Source organism: Oreochromis aureus, linkage group 7 (assembly GCF_013358895.1).
Source record: "Oreochromis aureus strain Israel breed Guangdong linkage group 7, ZZ_aureus, whole genome shotgun sequence".
Taxonomy (NCBI): domain Eukaryota; kingdom Metazoa; phylum Chordata; class Actinopteri; order Cichliformes; family Cichlidae; genus Oreochromis; species Oreochromis aureus.
Genome location: NC_052948.1, coordinates 339,530 through 350,365, shown reverse-complemented (window position 1 = coordinate 350,365; position 10,836 = coordinate 339,530). Strand labels below are relative to the sequence as shown.

Genomic DNA, 10,836 nt, shown 5'->3' with positions numbered 1-10,836 from the left:
AGTCTGCTGGATCCATTTGATGGTCGCGTCGTTCTGTCATGGTTGGCTGTGTGGCAGGCAGGCAGGAGAGGTGGATCCAAAATGCAGGACTCAGACACGGGAGTTCAAACTTAAAGCGCAGCTTTATTGCTGGGACAAAACCTTGAATTAACTAAACTCACCAAAAAGACAACAAAAGACGAAACAGAGGAACTAAGGTCTGAAACACTGGAAAACAAAACTGAACCTGAGCAGATGACTAAACACAAGGAACACTGGAAACAGAACACACACAGCTAGTTGAGGGTACGACGCGACACTGAGCAAGGGCAAACACAGGGCTAATATACACAGGGTAGTAACGAGGGAATGAGACACAGAAGGAAGCACAGCTGGGAGAAATCAGAACTGACGAGACGAGGGAGCAAAGTAGAATACACTCACAAGAGACATGGACCTTCAAACTAAAACAGGAAGTAGCACAGACGCAAACTAGACTAGGGGAGACAGAGCAACTAAGAACACAGAACAACAACAAAGACACAGAGGGGAGCTATTAAATACTCAGAGAACTAAAGAGAATACAAGAGAGCCAAACTAAGACACTAAAGAATAAACTGGGGAACAAAGGGAACTGAGATCATAATACAAAACTCAGAGACAAGAAACTCAAAACACTGGGTCACCGACCCAGGACCGTGACACCTAAAGTATGTATCAGCAGCAGAATGGAGCTAAAAATAAATGTTTGTTTCAGTTCTATGAAGCTTTGAGTATTTTGGATTAGTAGCACTGCTGTGTTTGTTGCATCATATTGCTGTAATTTTTTTATATGCTTTATATATTCTGAAGTAAGTTGATCTATAGTGTTACATCATATTCTATAAGGATGTTATGTGTTTGTAGACTTTCTGCCCAGTTTGACCCATTTAGCAGAAGTCAGCCTGTTTAAGGCTCTGAGGTCACTAAAATCAATATTGAATCGGTGTGTAACTTTGCCAAAACAATGTCGGACTCCGTAGTTTTCTCTGGTCCCCTCCCCAATCAGACCAGGAGTGACATGTTTAGCCGCATGTTCTCCTTAAATTGCTGGCTGTCTGAGTGGTGTCCCAGAAACGATGTGGGCTTCATAGATAATTGGCAAAACTTCTAGAGGAAACCTGGTCTTGTTAGGAGAGACGGCATCCATCCCACTTTGGATGGAGCAGCTCTCATTTCTAGAAATATGGACCAATTTATTAAACCCCCAAAATTTGACTATCCAGAGTTGGGACCAGGAAGCAGAGTTGCAGTCTTACACGCCTCTCTGCAGCTTCTCTCCTCCTGCTACCCCCAAAACCCATCTCCATTGAGACTGTGTCAGCTCCCAAACAGACAAAAAACAAACTAAAACCAGCAACAAACAACTTAAACATAAAGAATCACAAAGAAAGAACAATACAGTATCCACATCTGAACCAAAGAGTAAAACAGTGAAATGTGGATTATTAAATATTAGGTCTCTCTCTCCAAGTCTCTGTTAGTACATGACTTAATAATTGATCAACAAATCGATTTACTCTGCCATACAGAAACCTGGTTGCAGCCGGATGATTATGTTAGTTTAAATGAATCAACACCCCGAGTCATTCTAACTACCAGAAACCTCGAAGCACAGGCCGAGGGGCGGTGTGGCAGCAATTTTCACACCAGCCTATTAATCAACCAAAGACCAAGACAGACTTTTAATTCATTTGAAAGCCTGATGCTTAGCCTCGTCCACCCCAGCTGTAAAACTCAGAAACCAGTCTTACTTGTTATCATCTACACTGCAAAAAACGATTTTCAAGAAAGTAAAAAAACCCTTGTTTATGGACATTTTTTCTTATTTTTTGTCTAAAAGAAAATATATTCTTAACAAGCAAGTTTTGCACAAGAAAATAAATCTTATTCTAGGAAAATATGTCTAACTTTTCCTTAAAGGATATTTCAGCTCATCTTGAGCTTTATTTACCAGTTACAAGGTATGAAAACGGTTCGGTTGAAATTCCAGAATAAAAACAAGATTATTTTTCTCATTTCAAGAGTAAGGCCACTTAAACAGCTGCTCAGTTTAAGAAATGTATTTATTGACACTAAAGTGTAATAAAACTGCTGTCAAGTTTGACACAACACGGGCACACACTGTCTGGATCATGCTGTATTGCGTTTTGCTCAATCACTGCATCTTCTCCTGAGTTCAATCTGGTGTCTACAGCCGCATCCATTGTTGGCTGGTTTTCGACCACTGGATCAGTCCTGTAGGCCCACATGTTACTCAGACCTCTCACCAATGATCAGGGTTCCCTCCTAGAACTGCAATTGAGATTAATTGACTAGTTAAAGATATTAATTACAAGCTACACTGATAATTTCTAAATAATTCTATTCTGCATTTGATAATTTACTCTAAAATATGTATGTTTTCAGACTGAGTTTAATAAATTGTTACTAATTTAATGCTGATTGATATTTGGCAGCTTAACTGTCGTTTAAAAGCTTTAAAATCCTCAAAACCTAAAACTGGAAAGCTAAACTTGGAAAATGTTGCAAAACCTTACAATCTGGAGCAAGGAGCATGAGACATGAAAACCTCGGGGGGGGGGGGACACAGATGACAGAGGAGAAAATGCAGACAATCCGACAAAGAACGGAGGGAAGCACACACTAAATATACACACACACAGGGAAACGAGGAGTTGGCAGACAGGTATGAAACACAGCTGACACTAATCAGATGAGAAGAGACCAGGGGGAAGCTACACGGATGCAGGGCATGGGACTATCAAAGTAAAACAGGAATAAACATGAACATCAAACCAGGGACACTTGACTCAAGACAAGGGAGGCACGGAGAACACCTAAACACTGGAAATAATTAACAAATTACCAGGAAACTAACTGAAACAATGAATATTAATAAACACAAACAACCAAGGAGACTCTGGACCATGCCCATCGGTTTATTTAAAACAAAAGTTTAAAAAAATTAAAAAAAAATGCTGTTTTCTCTATTAGGAGAAATTAAACACTCAGAAAGTCTTTATAAATAGATAGCATTGTTGTGGATCATAAGGAATTAGCATTAACATATCTACTGTTAAGCTGTAAAAACAAGTAGGAATCTAATATGAATACTTTATATGATTATTTACAAAGATATCAAAGTATATAGTCAGTCTCACCTTACAGATTTTTGTGTCATAGTCGATCCACTGCATAGTCCATTGCCAAGGTGGTCAGTGTGTTCTACGAATGTGATACCAAAATGAATTGTAAACACGATATTCTTTGACACATCCATCTATGCCACAAACTACACGGAAATCTGGACTATGGCTATGTGCAGAATTAATATGACTGAGTAAGGATTTGAGGGTCAGACCCACAAAAACGAAGCAGATAACACAGCGCCAAATCATTTTGTTTCACTGATCTGTGAACCGTTTTTCCCATAATGCCAAGATGACCAGGATTATTCCATTAAGGGGTAGGAATGGCTATCCTAATTCGCTGCCTTATAACAGCTGTAGTAAGTAATACTACCGACATGTCAGTATTTACTGAATATAATCTAACCAAATAGTCAAATCTTTAAATATATAGAATTTTATAGATATAAAAGAGCGAACTAAACCATTTCTGTACACAACCCCATACTTCTGAGTTGGTACAGTCCAGCTTCGTGCCTCTAGCTTCGTGCCTCAAATTTGGATTGCAGGATTAGTAATATTTTGGGGTACAGTGGTGCGGTGTGAAGAAATTAAGGCACGCTATGGAGAAACTGGACGAAATAACAATTGCCACCCTGAAAGGTATGTGACTGTTTTGTTTTTATATGTTTTGTGTTCTGCTATGTTGCATGTTAAGTCGCTAGCATGGCAGGCTATACTCGGTTGTTAGCTTAGCTTGTGCGGTTAGCTTAGTTGCATTAGCATATTTAAATATGCTAGTGCTATTACACTACGTACATGGGTATTTTTGAAAACTGAGATTTTCCGTTTTCGTTTTAAAAAATAATCCCGTCCACAAGTAAACGCAGAAATGAAGGAAAACGCTGCTAGGAGCATGCCAAAGCAACAGGTGGCGATATATTCCCAACCGTGTAGAAATGTTGGCCAATCAGAAGTCTAGAAGCCTCGGTGGGAAATAGCAAACAAAGATGGGGCATAGAAGCAGAACCCAGTCCTATGTGTGGAGGGACAGTAACTGTGTGTGTATATGTAAGCATTTAAACACTGCAGAGAGTACAATTAACAGTAACAGTATTGTAGAAATTAATTTCACCGAAACAATAACGCGGCGCACAGTGTGACGTCAAAAAAGGCGCACACCTTTGACGCTGCGTCTTCTCCGTTTTTCTCGTCCACACCTAAATGCAAAACTGAGTTTTTGAAAATATCCACCCTGGCAGGCGTTTTTAGAAATCTCCGTTTTCAGTGACCGAAAACGCCGTTTACGTGTGGACGAAAGGTGCAAACGCATACAAAAATTAGCTTTTTCAAAAATACCCGGGTAGGTGTGGACGTAGCGTCTGTGAATTTATTCAACAAGTGTGCAAAATGCCATAATTTAATGCCAGTTTTACAGAAATTGTGGGAGTTTCAAATTTCCATTAGTAAAGTTATTTCATTATATACTTTAGCACAGGAAGTTATAAAAAGAGACATTTATATGTATACACTTATATAATTGATGTATCACAAATATAATACTTTTTCCAGTCAATGGGAGGAAGGTAATTTAGAACCTGTGGAGCAGTCAGGAGGAATATAATGAAATAGAGTATTGTTTTTAAATGGTAAATATTAAATTATGTTTCTTGTGTATCCTGTGTGTTACCCAAGCAAAGCTGTCAGCTGGCTTGCACATGAGGATAATGCAATGTAGTGATAATTAGAAACTCCTATTGCAGAAGCAAATGTTGGAGAAGACCTGCTCTCATCACTGTCACGAGATGACATCAAAGATCTGTTTCCTGGTCCTGAACATTTCCTCAGGCGTCGGGCTCTATGGCTTGCAGTGCACAAATGTGAAAAAAGTAAGTTCTGTCCTATCGCTGTGTGACAAAACTGTGAACACACCAGCTTGTTTTATGCAGTTTCAAGTAATTCCACCAATACTCACTTAGCAGATAGACAGTAGAATCTTCTTTAGTTTTGGTTTAAATCAAGTGGCCTACACATTTATTAAATATACATATTTTTTATTGTTCAACACTTTTCCTGATATTTTGTTGTACTTTCTTTCATGTTTAGAGACCTAGTTCTTGTGCAATTTTATGTGAAATTAGCCCTATGTACACTGTATTTTAGAACAAGACTGCTGCTGAAAAAACGCTAACAACTACTGGAGATGGTCTATGTGTATATATTGTTGAATTTTGCAGTTACTCGTGTTTTCATTTTATATATTTTACTGTGGAGTCAGTCAAATATTCTTAAAGTTCAGATCCCCATAACATGTTGATGTTAAGAAAACCTACAAAAAAAAGTTGATCTATTTTAAACTGGAATGCAACTCAAAAATTGTGTTTCTTACGGTCTTGTTCTAATGCTCTTTTTTTTTTTTTTCTGTCATGTAAACTTCAGAAGACCCTGAAGGCTACCTGCGTGTGTCCAGTTCTGCTTGTCTCTGAAGGCAACTGCATGATAGCTGTTGGAAGCACACCGGTGAGCACTTTTGACCGGAAGGATCTTAATGAGGGACTACTCTATCTGATGGCATATTACTATGCCCTCCACCTCACATATCCAAAGTGCATTTCCACGCTGCTGTCTGTCTTGCAAACTGAAATACTCAAAGACTCCATCCATGACCGAGATTCAACCCCCTCTTACAGGAAGGCTCTTGGTGAGTGGAAGTCATTCATTGAGTGAGTCTCTCAGATGACAGACTCCATCTGCCTTGTTTATCAGACTCAATGTTAGTCAGTGAGATTGTTTTTTTTGTTTTTTTTTTTCTCTAGAAAAGTTGTTCAAATGGAAAACACATGTTTGTTTGTGTGGTCGTTAAACTTGTTCTTCTAAAATGTTATGTAATATAGGATTTGAAATAGTGATTGTTTTAAGCTTCAGCAAAATTTATTTTTGATACCGGCCATGAGTGTGTTATACTGTTATTATTCATGTTAAGAGTATCTGGAATATGCACTTCTTGTATTGGCCATGTTACACAGTACCCTGCTGAAATGTATAATTTTAGACATGATTCTCCTGGAACAGACCTCAGTGAGTTACTGACCCATTGCTGTGTCAATAAAGCGCAAAAACTAAGAGTGCTTTTGATGTCTTAATTTAAGATAAATTCCCTTATTTTTAGTAGCTTTTTGAAGAGATGGTGTCTTATTCTCAGGAATTTTGGCTGATTATTGTTCTCAGAGTCGAAACATAATTCTTATAGTTAGCTCAATCAAGAAAGAAACAATTCAGTTTTAAGAAAATTTGTCCTATAGTAAGGTGGTTTTTTTTACATGAAAAATCTAAATTAAGGTGTAGAATCTTAAAGTAAGCAAATAATTCTTGAAAACAGCTTGTTCAAGAAAGCATAATACTCATTTTAGGTACAGATTTTCTAAATATCAAAGTGTCTTTTACTTATAATAAGTCACATTTTCTTGAATTAAGCATACATTTTAGACAATTTTGTCTAGTTAAAAGGCATATGTCAGTTAGGATAATTTGCTAGTTTTAAGAATTCTAGTCAAGCAACTTTTGCTTACCCCATTGGCAGATTTTTTTGCTCAAAACAAGAAAATTTTGTCAGATTTAAGAATATTTGGCTTGTTTCAAGTATAGCTGTTTTTGCAGTGTATCGTCCACCTGGGCCTTACACAGAGTTTCTCTCTGATTTCTCAGACTTTTTATCTGATTTAGTGCTCAGCTCAGATAAAATAATTATTGTGGGTGATTTTAACATCCATGTAGATGCTAAAATGACAGCCTCAACATGGCATTTAATCTGTTATTAGACTCAATTGGCTTCTCTCAAAATGTAAAAGAACCCACCCACCACTTTAATCACACTCTAGATCTTGTTTTAACATATGGCATAGAAACTGAACATTTAACAGTGTTTCCTGAAAACCCTCTGCTGTCTGATCATTTCCTGATAACATTTACATTTGCAATAACTGATTACACAGCAGTGGAGAGTAGACTTTATCACAGTAGATGTCTTTCTGAAAGTGCTGTAACTAAGTTTAAGAATATAATCCACCCACTGTTATCATCTTCAATGCCCTGTACCAACATAGAGCAGAGCAGCTATCTGAACGCTACCCCAACAGAGGTCGATTATCTTGTTAATAATTTTATCTCCTCACTACGTGCGACTCTGGATACTGTAGCTCCTGTGAAAACTAAGGTCTCAAATCAGAAGTACCTGACTCCGTGGTATAATTCTCAAACACGTAGCCTAAAGCAGATAACTCGTAAGCTGGAGAGGAAATGGCGTGTCACAAATTTAGAGGATCATCATTTAGCCTGGAGAAATAGTTTGCTGCTTTATAAGAAAGCCCTCCGCAAAGCCAGAACATCTTACTATTCGTCACTGATTGAAGAAAATAAGAACAACCCCAGGTTTCTCTTCAGCACTGTAGCCAGGCTGACAAACAGTCAGAGCTCTACTGAGCCAACCATCCCTTTAACGTTAACTAGTAATGACTTCATGAACTTCTTCACAAATAAAATTTTTATCATTAGAGAAAAAATTACCAATAATCATCCCACAGATGTAGTATTATCTACAGCTACTTTTAATACCATCGATATTAAGTTAGACTCTTTTTCTCCAATTGATCTTTCTGAGTTAACTTCAGTAATTACTTCCTCCAAACCATCAACGTGTCTTTTAGACCCCATTCCTACAAAACTGCTCAAAGAAGTCCTGCCATTAATTAATGCTTCAATCTTAAATATGATCAACCTATCTCTAATAATCGGCTATGTACCACAGGCCTTCAAGGTGGCTGTAGTTAAACCTTTACTTAAAAAGCATCTCTAGACCCAGCAGTCTTAGCTAATTATAGGCCAATCTCCAACCTTCCTTTCATATCAAACATCCTTGAAAGAGTAGTTGTCAAACAGCTAACAGATCATCTGCAGAGGAATGGCTTATTTGAAGAGTTTCAGTCAGGTTTCAGAGCTCATCACAGCACAGAAACAGCTTTAGTGAAGGTTACAAATGATCTTCTTATGGCCTCTGACAGTGGACTCATCTCTGTGCTTGTCCTGCTAGACCTCAGTGCTGCGTTTGATACTGTTGATCATAATATCCTATTAGAGCGATTAGAACATGCTGTAGGTATTACAGGTACTGCACTGCAGTGGTTTGTATCATATCTATCTAATAGACTCCAATTTGTTCAAGTAAATGGAGAGTCCTCTTCACCCACTAAGGTCAATTATGGTGTTCCACAGGGTTCAGTGCTAGGACCAATTCTATTTACATTATACATGCTTCCCTAGGCAGCATCATTAGAAGACATAGCATAAATTTTCACTGCTATGCAGATGACACGCAGCTCTATCTATCCATGAAGCCAGGTAACACACACCAATTAGTTAAACTGCAGGAATGCCTTAAAGACATAAAGACCTGGATGGCCGCTAACTTTCTGCTTCTTAATTCAGATCAAACTGAGGTTATTGTACTCGGCCCTGAAAATCTTAGAAATATGGTATCTAACCAGATTCTTACTCTGGATGGCATTACCTTGGCCTCCAGTAATGCTGTGAGGAACCTTGAGTCATTTTTGACCAGGACATGTCCTTCAATGCACATATTAAACAAATATGTAAGACTGCTTTCTTCCATTTGCGCAACATCTCTAAAATTAGAAATATCCTGTCTCAGAGTGACGCTGAAAAACTAGTTCATGCATTTATTACTTCCAGGCTGGACTACTGTAATTCTTTATTATCAAGATGTCCTAAAACTCCCTGAAAAGCCTTCAGCTGATCCAAAATGCTGCAGCAAGAGTCCTGACAGGGACTAGAAAGAGAGACATATTTCTCCTGTTTTGGCTTCCTTCATTGACTTCCTGTTAAATCCAGAATTGAATTCAAAATCCTGCTCCTCACATACAAGGTCTTAAATAATCAGGCCCCATCTTATCTTAATGACCTTGTAGTACCATATCACCCTATTAGAGCACTTCGCTCTCACACTGCAGGCCTACTTGTTGTTCCTAGAGTATTTAAAAGTAGAATGGGAGGCAGAGCCTTCAGTTTTCAGGCCCCTCTTCTGTGGAACCAGCTTCCAGTTTGGATTCAGGAGACAGACACTATCTCTACTTTCAAGATTAGGCTTCAAACTTTCCTTTTGCTAAAGCATATAGTTAGGGCTGGACCAGGTGACCCTGAATCCTCCCTTAGTTATGCTGCAATAGACGTGGGCTGCCGGGGATTCCCATGATGCATTGAGTTTTTCCTTTCCAGCCACTCACTATGTGTTAATAGACCTCTCTGCATCGAATCATATCTGTTATTAATTTCTGTCTCTCTTCCACAGCATGTCTTTATCCTGTTTTCCTTCTCTCACCCCAACCGGTCGCAGCAGATGGCCCCGCCTCCCTGAGCCTGGTTCTGCCGGAGGTTTCTTCCTGTTAAAGGGAGTTTTCCTTCCCACTGTCGCCAAAGTGCTTGCTCATAGGGGGTCATATGATTGTTGGGTTTTTCTCTGTATTTATTATTGTGCTATCTACTGTACAATATAAAGCGCCTTGAGGCAACTTTTGTTGTGATTTGGCGCTGTGTAAATAAAATTGAATTGAATTGAATATCTATTCTGTATGACTTAAAGCAGTTATGTACGGTGGCCCTGAAGTGCAAACCACAAAAACAAATCACAAAACGCACAACAAATTGAAAAGCGCAAAAACAAATTGAAAAGCGCAAAAACAAATTCACTTAACGCAAAAACAAATTGAAAAGCGCAAAAACAAATCACAAAACGCACAACAAATTGAAAAGCGCAAAAACAAATTGAAAAGCGCAAAAACAAATTCACGTAACGCAAAAACAAATTCACTTAACGCAAAAACAAATTGAAAAGCGCAAAAACAAATTCACTTAACGCAAAAACAAATTGAAAAGCGCAAAAACAAATTGAAAAGCGCAAAAACAAAAACCAAACCGGAAGAGGTAGGTACCAATGCTGCAACAACAGGCATCACTGATTGGATGATGGATCCGGTAGCCTTTTGAACCGGAAGTTGTTCTGTTCGGAAGTTTGGTGACTGCTCTACCAACTTTTTTCCACAACTTGGACAAAACATGTTGGCTGTATCCCAATTCAGGGTCTGCAGCCTTAAAGGCTGCATTTAAGGCCGATTACGTCACAGCGCGCGCGAAGGCTGTCCCAATTCAAAGGCTGCTCAAATGCGGCCCTCAAATTCGACCTTCATTTCCTGAATTTTAAGGCTGTGGCGGTGTAGACTTCGTGGCCCAACATATCCCACAATTTATAGCGCCGGCAGTCACTGTGGATAATTTTGCTGCAGACGGCAGAAGCGTGGCGGCCGAAGAGTAAACTGTTAAACGTAAGTACTGAATATGATGTCACTTTTTTATGTGCAAATGTTTAATAATGAGGAACATTAAAACATTACTGTTGGCCACATGTCGGCAAAGTTATTTGCCATTAGCGATGTTTGTACTTTCAGCGTTTACTTTGTTTTAAAGCATTTAAAATATAATAATACAATAGTTGACCTTAATCTTACAGAGAATGTGATGATTTTATGGATAATTAAAGTCAGTCATATATCTACAAACACAACAAGCTGAAAGTCAGTGATGCTGCTCGGTTTGCAGTCCTGAATATGACGGCACAAGC

General features: G+C 38.5%; 1 long non-coding RNA gene across 1 annotated transcript; it reads left to right on the top strand.

Moving 5' to 3' along the window:
• Positions 1 to 3,534: 3,534 nt before the first annotated feature.
• LOC120441017 lies at positions 3,535 to 6,272 on the top strand. Its single transcript, XR_005613719.1, has 3 exons — positions 3,535 to 3,812; positions 4,913 to 5,038; positions 5,589 to 6,272. It is a non-coding gene; the product is annotated as an uncharacterized LOC120441017 (long non-coding RNA).
• The last annotated feature ends 4,564 nt before the right edge of the window (positions 6,273 to 10,836 follow it).